This window comes from Rhincodon typus, chromosome 11 (genome assembly GCF_021869965.1).
Source record: "Rhincodon typus isolate 14 chromosome 11, sRhiTyp1.1, whole genome shotgun sequence".
Classification (NCBI taxonomy): Eukaryota; Metazoa; Chordata; class Chondrichthyes; order Orectolobiformes; family Rhincodontidae; genus Rhincodon; species Rhincodon typus.
The window spans coordinates 23,988,956-24,001,102 of NC_063342.1; positions in this window are offsets into that span (position 1 = coordinate 23,988,956).

Sequence of the window (12,147 nt, forward strand, 5' to 3'; positions counted from 1 at the left end):
GAATACCTGCTTTAGAGCAAAAAAAATGAGATTCCCCTAACAAATCAATTGGAATGGCTCAACTTCCACTTTTGTCCATTTTGCATTGCATTAGTTTCCAGTTCCAGAGCATTGTCTACAAAATCTTTATTTTCCAGTCAGTCTGCAGCCTTGCTCTATACCAAATTGCAATTTTTACCATCCTAGGTCCCACCATTCTGGTTTATATTATGGATGCCCCCCACTCTAACAGTGGCAAGGTTTATTGCCGTAATGCCACTAATTTAATAAAGCTTAGAGGGGAGTGAAATTTTCTTGACTGTAAAATGAAATTCATGACTTTTTGTTGACATCTGATGCAGACTTAACAACATTTGTAGACATAAATTGAACCTTTTCCTGCTGGAATCAACCCTACACATTTGTTTGTGTCTAAGAGTGATTGAAGTAACTTTTTTATTCATTCATAGTTTTGTGGCCAGCATTTATTTCCTGTAAATTGTTGCCATTGTGAAGGTGGTAGTGAGTTGACTTCTTGAACTGCTGCAGTCCATGTGCACAATGCCCTTAGGGAGAGAATTCCATGTTTTAACCCAGCAACACTGAAGACATAGCGATTATATTTCAAAATCAGGATGGTGAGTGGCTTGGAGGGGAATTTGCAGGTGGTGGCGCTCCAATGTACCTGCTGTCCTTGTCCTTCGAGATGGAAGTAGTTGTAGGCTGGGAAGGTACTGTTTAAGGATCTTTGATGAATTTCTGCATGCAACTTCTTTATGGTATACACTGCTGCTACTGTGCATTGGTGGTGGAGATAGTGAATGCTTGTGGATAAGTTACTGAATGGTTTTCACAAGGTTCATGTGGATAGGATATTTGCTCTTGCGGGTGAGTCCAGAATTGGGGATCTTTGTTTTAAGATTAGGGATCACCGTTTTTAGGATTGTGATGAGGAGAATTCTTATATCCACTCTGAGTGTTGTACTGCATTGGAACTCTGCCTCTGAAAGCGGTACAGAGAGGGATCATTAAATATTCTTAAAACAGAGGCAGATAAATTCTTGTTAGGCAGTGGAATCAATGGTTATGTGGGGTAGATGTATTGAATGGCAGAACGGGTTTGAAAGTCAAATGGTCTCCACTGCTCCTATTTTGTATATTCATATATTTTTATGTGATTACAAGGACCTTAGCATTGAAAAATTATACTGCATAAGTCTAAACATCATTATTCAGGATGGAATCTTCCCAGTCCCAGTCCTAGTCCCTGTCCTAGTCCCAGTCCCAGTCCCAGTCCCAGCCTCAGCCCCAGCCCCAGCCGCAGCCCCAGCCCCAGCCCCAGCTCCAGCCCCAGCCCCAACCCCAGTCCCAGTCCCAGTCCCAGTCCCAGTCCCAGCCCCAGTCCCAGTTCCAGCCCCAGCCCCAACCCCAGTCCCAGTTCCTGAAATGACATAGACTGTAATGAGAAATTTGGGAAAATCAGGTGAACTGTCCAGCAAAGTCCTTCTGGATGTCAAGAACAAAGCATTTCATTAATATGTACTCTCCCAATGTCTCACCATTAGATAGCAATTCAGCCCTGAGAATTCCCAGTCTGATAATTAGAGTGGGGACCTGGTGACTCCAGCTCACCGTTTGCCCCTCCTCATTGCCAGTTTGGACACCAGGTAGTAACAGTCAAGGGCAGCTGCTGCATGCATTCACCATCCATGAAAATTGACATCTGACATAAACCATCCTCTATGTATAATCATAGCATTTCTCTGATGCACTCACAGTGTGATTCTGTACGTTAATGTTGCACTGGAGTGTGCTGGCACCTTTCATTGCAATGCTGCTGCAAGGACACTTTGCATGTGTCAATAAGCACTCAGATCATGGACTGGACAGGGAGCATCACAGGGCTCACTTTCTTACTGCACGCTCACTTTGCATCTACCTGGATGTTCACAATATCCCTGCCTTGCCTTACCATTTTGCAGTTCACCAAAGCATAAAGGTTCACAGTACTTCTGCTTTACCTTGCTGTTTAGCACAGACAAAAAGTTAGGCAGCTTGTCATGGTTGTCAGCAGTCATTAGTCAAGGGAGTGGGCAAATTGCTGCACAACACCATTCTATCTCAGTGTCACACATTCAGCACGTACCAACAGCTTGAAAACACACTGCATATGCATCAATGGCCATATCCCAAAGTCGAAGGACAGTTGTTCCCCACTAGTCAGTCTGCGGACCACAATTACAGTAAGTAAACCGCATTCTTCAATATCAGTTGGGTACAGTCGGGGATGAGGAGCTGAATGTCAAGAACCCCACCAATCAACTTGGTTCTTTATGCCCTATTGTGAGTCATTTTCTTCTGGAATGAGACAAAGGGAGGGAATGAGGGAAATGGAAGTGATTGGCACACACTGGCAGGGGGCTGAAATGTGGTGATGTGTCCCGAGTGAGTGAGAAGGTGGTGCAGAAGCCCTGCAGGGTTAGGATTCAAGTTGGATTGGGTGGATGAGAGTGAGCGATGGAAGATTTTTGGAAGTGACGGTGAGTGCGTTAAAACATCAACCTTGCTGGGAAGTGGGTACAGTAGCACAGATAGAGTGAATATGAGGTAGCAGAGAGAAGGTGGCATATACCCTGGTGGAGTGAAGAAGGTAATTGACTTTCCTCCAGACAGCTGAGACCTCATTGACTTGCAGGAGGCAACCTCAGAGCAGACTGGCAAGGATTGGTGCCGTGATCTCCTCTGCTGATCTGGGGAAGAGGGTGACCCTCCTCTGCACCACCCCATTCACCAGGACCTTCAGATCTCTATCTGCAAAGTAGCACCCCAATTGCTCCTTCTCTGCCACCTCCAGAGCAAAGTTCCCAAACCAGGTAGAGCACCTCTCATTGCCAGCGTGTAGTGCAATGGCCTTTTAAATATGACTCTGGCACCAGGAATCCTACAAGGTCCCAGCACCGGTAATTACTTTACTTACAGCGAGTAGGAGATTTGGGTTAGCACCTCTCTGCAGAGAGAAGCCTTCTGCAAAACTTAAATTAAGCTTAGCCGATTTCTGGCAAAATTCAGCTGCCAATTACATTTATTTTCTGTCTTGACCCCACTGAGTGAATCACTTCTCAGCATAACAGTGATGACCAGCTTCCTTTTATTTTGAATGTCAACATGTGCTCATTATTCTAAGCAATGGGATTGTGAAATTAAATTATTAAAGTTATTCCAGCCTTTTTGTCGTAATTTACCACATTAACTACAAACCATCCCGTTAACTGCTCCTTTCTTACAGAACAAACCTTATTGAATACAATATGATATGTGAACACAAATGCTACTCTTTTAAATGAAAGCCTTCAACTTATCCTTAATCATTCACAGGTACTTTTGGCTATGAAGTTGTATATTACATTTTCAAGTCCAGTTTGTAATTGCAACAATCATCTTGAAAGTAGGGCACTAAGACCCAGAGGAAGTTTATTTGTTCTCTGTAGATCGACTGTTAGTTACACTTCTTAAACAGAGGGTACACAGTGGCGTCTGGAGAACTCTATAACCGCAGATCATAATCAAACAAATCTGCTGCTTCAAAGCTTCAGCAGAGCTGCAAATTGGAGAAGCCACCACTCATTGTGTATACTGCCGCACAACTACCAAACGTGTGATTGGGCTCATTTGAGTTCCTAGCATGCAGTCAATAAGGGAAAACAAACAGGATGAAAATTAATGTGTGTGTGTTGTGTGTGTGTATGTGTGTGTGATTGTTAGCACAGAGGAAACTAAGTTTTTGTAGTTCTTCAGTAAAGGGATGTTTGTATTGCTTGACCTACCTACATTTTTATCGTCTTAAATATTTTACAATCCTGTCAGAAAATATATTTAGTACATTTTTTAAAAAATTGAATTAAATAATGCTAAATTTGGCCACCATTCTACTTCCAACCTCCAACAAACAAGCAATGACATTACACTTGAAAAGTGAAATGAAAACAATTTTTTGTCTGGAAATTTGAAATAAAGACAGAAAATACTGGAAATACTCAACAGGTCTGGCTGCATCTGTGGAGAAACAGAGGGCAGTGATTTTCAATAGGCTGCAGGAATCTGCTGTCAAGTTCAAGTGGGGATAAGAAGTTCACACTGGGCAGGAAATTAGTCACTTGTCCATCCTTTCCCCTGGATCAGTCTGTTATTGAATTGGGGATGCTTTCAACACTAGTTGATCAATAAGAAGCCTTCCAGCTTGATTTCAGAAGTGTCACTCATTGCAGATAAGTGAGGAAAATAGGAGCCTGTATGACTGCCCTCTATTCAACAATTTCAGATACAAAATAAAAATGATCTTTCAAGCCAGGCCATCACTCAAGCAGTCTGGGAGGACTACAGAATGCATTTGAAGCATTGTCCTCAGCTCCACATTCCCCCCAGTGTATAGCAACTGCTTTTAGGTGGCTAACATGTCTCCCTCTTCACCCTACAAAACATCACCCGTGAGGAGCTGGAGGCCAGTAGGAAAGTCGTTTTGGCTCCCTTCAATAAGATATAATGATCTCAGTTGGGTATTCAGCTCTTGTGGGCAGATAGCCTAACACCAAGAGACACCCCCGCTCCCATCCCCACTGCCAACCCACCACGAGGGAAGAGTGTGCAGGTTGGAGCTGGAAAACTGCCAAGCTGCGCAAAAGTCGCTGCCAGCTAAAAAGAAAACCTACCCTGAGATATCAGACAGGATTTTGTCGTGCCATCAGGGTTCATGCCAACACTGTGGAGAACTGACAGGGACCAACTGCACCCCTCAAACCCTACCCACTGTTCACCCCACAGTCATTGCACCAGCCAGAGTAACAGCCACCAGAGACACAGGATCATTGCTTGACCCCAGGTTAATAGGTGAGTGAGGGTGGGATAGGAGTTGCAAGAGAGGAGGGGTGAAAGGCCCAGGATAAGGCCAGTGTGGTTGGCTTTCAGTCACTTACTGCCTAATGCCACATCTCTCAACTGAGTTCAGAGCATCTGAATACGAAGGACCTCTCCAGATTGGCTGGATGACCTAACAAGGACACAGGAAAGCTGTTTAGCCTCCATTGATTCCCTGAACCATCTCTAACTTGCAGGGGGTTCGGGGTAATGGGTATCGATTATCTCATTAATAAATCTAACGGACACCTTGCCGTTGCAGGTTTCCAATTTAAGCATGGGTATGGAGGCTTTCCCATCAGAAGGTTGGCACAAGGTTTCTCCCACGAATAAGTAGATTTAGCCACCAGGTTTCCCAGCTCAATGGTTTACATTTGTTCTCATCCAGTGTCTCAAGTCCATGACCTTTCATTAGAATCACAAGAATGCTATTTAAATAAACACCTGCTTAAACCAGAGAGAAACTTTGGAAAACCTACTCCTATCAATATGACTGAAAACAATTAATTGCTCAGTTATTTTTTCCCTAAATGCTTTTAATTTGCTCAATTATGTATTTTTTGTTCCGCCATTTGGTTAAGGTATTTTTCACAAGCTCATTATTATTCTACAAACTACTTGACTGTCAATGGAAAATAATTATATCAGAAAGTAAAAGTTAAAGGGCACTTTTCAGAATCAGGCTGTAACAAAATTAACAATTGTTAACTCAAATGAATCATTGTGCTACAAGTAAGTGGGTGGGAAACGGCAGATGTATTTTAGATTCGTGCCTCCACAGTGCTTATGAAACAGGATTTGCACTTAGTTGGTATAAAGTATTTTGGTGTTTGGTGAAAACGCACTCCAACAGTGAACACTTTCACACAATAATAAGAACAGGAAATGCACGAAATACACAGCAGACTTATCAGGATTGGTAGGGTAAAGGTGGGTTACATTTTCAGGTGCTTCTCTTATTTTTCTACGTGCTGATTTTGCATTATTTTCTAGATAGACCATAACGGCTGTGAAAACACCAGCATGTGTGGGAAAGGGATTTTTACATGGCAAACTAACAAAGCTGCTCACATATTGAACTCCTGTTAACAAGAGCTACTTGGCCTGTCCCAGTGAGTTGTTGAGGATGAAGTTTGAGTATATGCAAAAAGGAACAAATATACTGAAATAATTAAACAAAAAGAAAGCAAAGGGAATCAGACGAATAAAAGAAGATTCTGTGAAGTGTAATGTTTGATCATGATTGATTTTTATTACTTACATATGATAAAATGCATTTGATAAAAGACAATGTTGCAATTCACCATATTAAACAAGATAAGTGAGATGTAGTATAGTGCCAATGTCACTGGACTAACGATCTAGAGATCCAAGCCAATGCCGTGTGTATACAGGTTCAATTTCCACCACGGCAGCTGGTGGTGTTTAATTTCAGTTATAGCAAGAAAGTGGGACTGGAGTTGGTGGTATAAACTTGATGGTCTGTAGACCCTCTTCTGTGCTGTATGATTCTGTGATTATTAGAAACAAGGTTTATTGCTTTTGCCACTGTATATTTCAACTCCATCAATTAAAACTATTATGGGATAAATTTCACTATGACAGAGTTGCATATCTTCTGAGACTAAATTAGTTTGACATCCTACGTTTTGTCAGCCCATTCTCTCTTTCCTTTCCTACATTTTGCTGGGTTCCTTTTTATTTGTAAGGGACTCAGAGGACACTCAGGCTGTGGATTTAATACGCTTTATTTTCATCTTTTCAAACTTCTCCGAAATTTAAATTCTTGAGCTTTTCTTCTGCTATCCCTTCATTGTGTCTTAAAAGTGCTGACTGCCTGATGTGTCCGAATCGCTATGATAGCAATCCAGTTACTAACCATATGTAACCACAAGTATGGCTAAATGTAAAATATGTTACCAGGTGCCTTCTGTCCCAACACTGCACTGTTTGTGCTTGGGTTACAAATGAGCAATACTAATAAAAAAACTAAACAGCCACAGGTTGTGATATTCAGATCCTTTACTCAATGCCATATGTAAATCTCATAATTAAGCAAAGCATATCTGCGACATTAAACAGGATGTGACAATCTTAGGATATTCTTAAAGAAGCATTACCATTATTTTGGACATTACAGATGCCAAGCTACCTTCTTGAGACCAGACATGGTACAGGGAATAGTGGCTGTGTATCCATATCTCTGTATTTTGCCTGACACCAGCATTGCCTATGATTTTTTAGACAAATATTCACAAGCCTCACAACCAAGTTTAGTGCGCAGATAAGTAGAACAACAGTACAACACTGATCACCCCTCTCCTAATCGTAATTAAGCAATTCATAAATAAATTTTAATAGTCAGCATTTTGGTCCTGTTTAGACCAACCAAATTAGCAGAAAGAAAAAACAATTTCTAATTTTTACAGCCTATCATTTCTGCATAGATGCAAAGCAAGATAATATTTCAATTCAGTATGCGAATACCCACTCAGTAATTTTAATGTCATCATTTTGGAACAACAGAAACAAAGCTAGGGTCCTTTTGAAAATCAAATTATATTCTTATATCCTACTCTAAGTTGTGTGTTTGAGTACTAGATTTCTGGCAGATCAGCAAACTATGGGTGTGGCTTGTAGTGAAATTTCTTGCATTGTTGAGAGACATAATAGGAATTTTAATCCTGGATATTTTGAGAGACAACCTGGCTGAGATGGAGTTCCATTTTGGATGATCAATATTTGGTAAAGCAAAGACAAAATTCAAATAAGAAAAATACTAAATTTTGAAAAATAATTGCCTTCTAATGTCTTTTCCAAAACTTTGCAACATGAAAATGCCCTAAATATGGATGAAGAATAGAACGACCTGGAATAAAGTTCACTGCTAGTTACAGATGCTTGTTAAGAGCATTTCACTTCAGAAACACTACTGTAATCAGGAAGCTTTCTTTTTAAGTGAGTATCCCAATTTAAGGGCAAGATATTGTACAGTGTCTTTAAGATACTCTCTTGCCTATACAAAAGTGGATTAGCATGTCTTCAGCAAGGTTGTCCTCTACACTTTCTTAGCTACCCTCAATGCCTATCATTTGATGTGTTATCTTGTACATTACCCATTCGTAATTTCTAGTCAACTAATAGTCTGAAGAAGGAAAACCTAGCCTTCGTGTGTACTGGTGTCGAAGGCTCTGCTGGGCACAGTGCCAATGCAGGCTGGTTTGCTGTTCCATTCACCCAGAGGTGTCGAAGTAGGAGGAGGGGTGGGGTAGGTGAACTGCTTGAAAATAACATTAATGGATTCAGTGAATTGATGACTTAAAGCCAACTGTGGAAAATGGAGTGGGATTTTCAAGTTAATTTCCATGTCTCTGTAGGCAGGAGGGAGCTGTTTGACACCTTGCAGACAGTTTCTCATTGTCAGATGAAGGAGTCAGTGCTTTGACAAGCTCAGATGCTGTCCTTACCTGACAGGGTTCCTCTAACAATCGTAGCTAGACTGCTAAACCTTATTCTTTACATTAAATTTAATCAAGCTGGAAACAGGGTGCCTCCACTTTGAAGTGTTCTCTAGCTCCTTTGGCATCATGCTACTACTGTACTTTGAAGCTGGAGGAGCTCGCAATTGGTCCTTCTGCTTTGAGAGTCCATCCACTATTTTTAATTAGATGATGGGCCTGCTTCTTTGAATATTAATTGGCTTATCTAGGGAAGAATCACAGAATTACTTACCATGCAGCACAGGCTTCCAAGACTTATTTGGATTCAGAAACCCACAGGAAAATCTTCAAATTGTGTTGCATTCAGAGCAGTCGTGAGAAAAACACCAGCTTCTGCTATTGAGCTTTCATACTGTAGGCGCTGCTGCAATGCACATATCTATTCACTTGTGAGTTCAGGAAAGTTAATAATCTAGGTCTCTAGCAGAGATTTCCAGACATGGAGCAAGACTTGAGAGCATTTTTGTATGGATTCAAATTAAATCTGTCATAATATCACGCGAGCACTAATCCCAGAATCCAGCCTTCACTCAGTTACCTCTCTCCAAGTTTGCGATGCCAGCCAGTTTGCAGGAGGATGGCATTCTACAACATGTAGCGAAATCTGATGTGGCCTGTGCTGCATAGTTGAATCAAATGGTTTACATTTCCAGAGGTCCCAATTTCCCCAGAATTTATTAGCACAAATTCCTGTACTTCTATGCAGAAACACAGCAGAATAAATTTCTGCTGAAGCCATGCTACTCAGCTGATTAATAGGTGTGAATACTCCAATGCCCAGCTTTCTGTGTGGGCACGAACTTGCAAACTTTGCACAGGATGAGAGAACAAGCAGCAGTACTGCAAGATGATGTGCAGGCAAGTCTCCTCTCGAAAACTATTAGAAGCACAGCTAGATCCTGATGAACACAGCCAAAGTAATTTCCAGGATTTATGGCACCACTGTGGATTTCTTTAATTACCGTACTTAAATAGCTCAAACACAGAAGCAAAGCCTGAAAGAAAGCTAGCCCACTTAATCTATAAACAAGGAATTCTTATCATCTAGGATTATTGCAAAAGAAGTGTGAAAAGCAAATAATTGCTTAGATTTACTTTAGGGTATGTCTACCCATGCCCAGCACCACTGCAACACTAAATGTTCCCATTATTTTAAAGATGATTAGCTTGAAAATGTATTGTGATAATGATTTGAAACGGTAAAGATAAAACCAGTCGACTGATTTCTTCATTTCAATCAGGTATTTATTTCTACAAGTGTGCACTTGAGGGACAGAACTGAGATAATGGCTGTAAAGAGAGCTGTATTCCTGAATCCTTTCATTCTGTACTTATCACAACAAACACAAGAATGTTAAACTTCGATCCAAATGATCACAATTTATACACAGGAGGAAAAGGTATTGATTTGTTGGCAAATTGGCTCTACTTGACTTGGGCATTGTATGGAGAAGGCAACAGGGAATCCTTGAGACATTCCTTGGGAAACTAACTAATCCAAATGTGCCAAAAGACATAGAGCTTATATCAATGAACAGCCTGTTGAGTTTGTGTTTCATACAGGATCAAGTGTTACCGTCCTGTCAGAATAATCTAACCTGAAGCAGCAAATATTACAGTAATGCAAAAGTAAGATCCAGGGTTAACAGTCCTGAAGCAAGAGACTCAACAAGAGGTAAAAGCATGCATCCTGAGAAAAACGTGGGACATCCAGACCACCTTTGTGAAGTCAGGGTCATGGGAAGAAATCGGAAAGTGGTAAATGTAATATATCAGTATATACGATGGTATACTGGGGTAACTGTGGCAAAAAAAAACACTGGACAAGATGTAATGGTTCTGAAGAGGCTAATATTTATGTTATATCAGTTCTATCTATTCTACTGATGTTACACAAAGTCAGGAGGTAGAGAGAATGAGTTCTACTCTGATTTTCTGGAGGGAGCAGGTGCATCTATGCCAGCTCCCTAAGCAATGTGTAATTACCCCTGCCCAAATCCGTGCTATCATGCAATTCAACTTTTTGTTCTCGAGTAACAGTGCTCCTTCCATAGATAGTCTAAGTTAGTGGTATATCCTGTATCTGTAAATTGGCCCAAGACAAAGGAGGACTGGTGAACTAGCTTTATTAACCCTTTTCCAATACTGGCAAAGGTATGCATAGTACAAGATATCAGGAGCGATCATCTGGTTGAATACTGTGATATGGAAAATACTGTTGGTACAACAAGTAGGGGATCCATAATTCAAGCCATCGTTAAGGCAAGAAAAATATTAAGGCAACAAAAACAGAATTCATTCATAGAAGCTGTGAAAACAAAATAAATATTTATTAAAATTGGAAAGGGAAAAACATTATTAGAAATGTTATAGACTGCATGAATCATTTAGGGAGCTGTTCAGCAAGCAGGATTCATCCTTAAGGTAACAGGATTTATTTGGTAAAGTCAGAGAAAAAGATGGGAGTTGTTTATTATGCTGCAAAATATAGGAAATTGTCCATTTGGGCACACAAAGGTAGAAAACCTCCATTTTGGCTGAAAAAACATGGAAAAACCCTCCTGCAGAATGCAATATGCTATATTATAGATTTAAACATCATTTCACATGTAGAAAGTAAAGCAGCATTGAGAAACTGCAGAATTGAAAAGCTTTAAGATAAGATAAATAAGTAATCACTTTAAGAAGAAATGCCAGCAGAAATCATACAGCTGAGAAGATTTAATTTCAGAAATGGGTCAACTATAACATAGAATTGGACATCTTGGAGAAAACTTTTCTGAAGATACAAGTTGCTCCCAAACTAGTCATTAAATCAAAAGCTGAACAAGTAAACACTTTGTATATGATTCAGTCTATAACTGATGACATTATAGCTCACCAAGACATTACAGAAGGCACAGAAATGTTTGGTAACGTTCTATATGTTTTTGATAATTAGTTAAATTTTGCAATAAATAAAATTCTTGAAAGAAAAAAATGGATTTCAGCATCCAAGGGAATCATTAAAGAATTTTCTGAATAATTTCTATAGTTTACTAGAAACTATTGAATGTTCAGTCAAAATTCTGAAGAGACAGAATAGTTACTGGAATTACTAATGAGTCTTCATCTGATTTATTACAATATAAAGAAGATTTGACTTTGGAGAAAGCCATTCATGGTTTTGGAAACAGAAATCAGAATGAACACAAAGAAATACTGAAAGGAGAGGACAATATTATCACAGGAGAGCAGTGAAATCCATTCAGTTTATAAGTCAAGATAAAGAGTAAGCAAGATAGCTAATATTCAGTCACAGTTAGTTTTGATGAGACTTGCAAAATATTTTGGGAATACAATTTTCACAGGATGCTCAGTTCAAAGGGTGCTACATGCAACTGTTCAAAATGTTAGCAACGTTCAATTTTGCCCAGCATTATGTAAGGGGCTTATTACAAGATTTTTGATGAGTCACTCAAGCCAATTTGGGGGTCACTACAGAGGAGTTCAAAAGTCACATGCAATGACTGAAGACGACGAGAGAAGTTCATGTTTGGAGTGCTGTAGTTAGTTGCTCTGCTAGGAAGGCAGCCGAACTATACAGATTCTCTATAGCTGACTTCATAAGAATTCAAGATCCATTTGTCAGTTGGATATCTGTACTATAGAATTCAGCATAAAGTATAGGAATTAGTAGGCAGCTAAAGTGTTGGAGTCAGGGCTTAAGAAAAGGCCTGAATGAAATAAAGTCTCAATAAACCATATGCCATTAATA